The sequence below is a fragment of the Zingiber officinale genome, chromosome 11A (genome assembly GCF_018446385.1).
Source record: "Zingiber officinale cultivar Zhangliang chromosome 11A, Zo_v1.1, whole genome shotgun sequence".
Taxonomy (NCBI): domain Eukaryota; kingdom Viridiplantae; phylum Streptophyta; class Magnoliopsida; order Zingiberales; family Zingiberaceae; genus Zingiber; species Zingiber officinale.
In genome coordinates, this window is record NC_056006.1 from 53,631,088 (window position 1) to 53,632,178 (window position 1,091).

The following is a 1,091-nucleotide window of genomic DNA, read 5'->3' on the forward strand; positions in this document are numbered from 1 at the left end:
ACATTAGTTGATTAGCATATGAGTTACCCTACATATTTTTCTTTTTCCTTTGCATTTTCTTTCTTGTTTTCATTATGCACTTTCTTTTTTGCAATTTAAATTCTACATTTTCTTTCTTACTTTTCATATAGCATTTTATTTCTTGTATTTAATTCTTAATTTTTGTTCTTTTCTCATAATTTTATTTAGATACCATGAGAACTAACATGTCAAGCAGGTCCTTGAGAGATTTCTCTACACCCATTTTTGGAAGATTTTTATCTCCCATTGTGCAGTCTCATATTGAAGTAGAAAGTTTCTAACTAGACCCAGAGTTAATTTTCATGATACAAGGTCACAAATTGGAGGAGAAATATCAGAAAGTCCTTATCTACATCTTGAGATATTTCTAGAGCTTTGTGATATGGTGAATTGTGAAGGAGTGTCAGCAGATGCAGTTCGGGTGATGGCATTTCCTTTTAGTATCAAGGATAAAGCAAGGACTTGGTTATATTCTCTCCGTCCTCAAATCATCACAAGTTGGGAACAATTGGAGAAGCAATTTCTGAATAATTTTTTTCCTCCAAGTAGAACGATTTATATGAGGAATTGCATCACAAATTTGCTCACGCATATGGAGAATCAATATTTGAAGCATGGAACAGATTCAAGAGTCTACAAAGACAGTGCCCTCATCATGGTTTGGAAAAATGACTGATCCTGCACATATTCTATAGGGGAATTTCTTTATCAGATAAGTGTTTGTTAAATTAATCAGCTGGAGGTTCTTTTATGGACAAGAGTGTAGACGAAGCATATACATTGATTGATCAAGTTATTGGGATGTATACTAAAAGCCTTGATTTTTGTATGAACATAAGAATCACATTGGTCAAATGTGTATTTATGTTAAATGCAGTTGTCCATTTAATTTATATTGTAGATAACATAGTGTGTGGTGCCACACAGAAGATTATGTTATTAGTTCCTTATAAATTATAAATAGTAGCTCACTACCAATATGGAATGGGGCAAACCAATGGAGTGGTTGTAGTGTAATTTGATATTAGTTTATCTTGACTATAAAATTACACCAGTACACTATGTGTGTA

At 32.5% G+C, this 1,091-nt stretch overlaps 1 non-coding gene across 1 annotated transcript; it reads right to left on the reverse strand.

Moving 5' to 3' along the window:
• Window positions 1-578: 578 nt before the first annotated feature.
• On the reverse strand, window positions 579-683 carry LOC122033155. Its single transcript, XR_006126405.1, has one exon. It is a non-coding gene; the product is annotated as a small nucleolar RNA R71 (small nucleolar RNA).
• Between the last annotated feature and the right edge of the window lie 408 nt (window positions 684-1,091).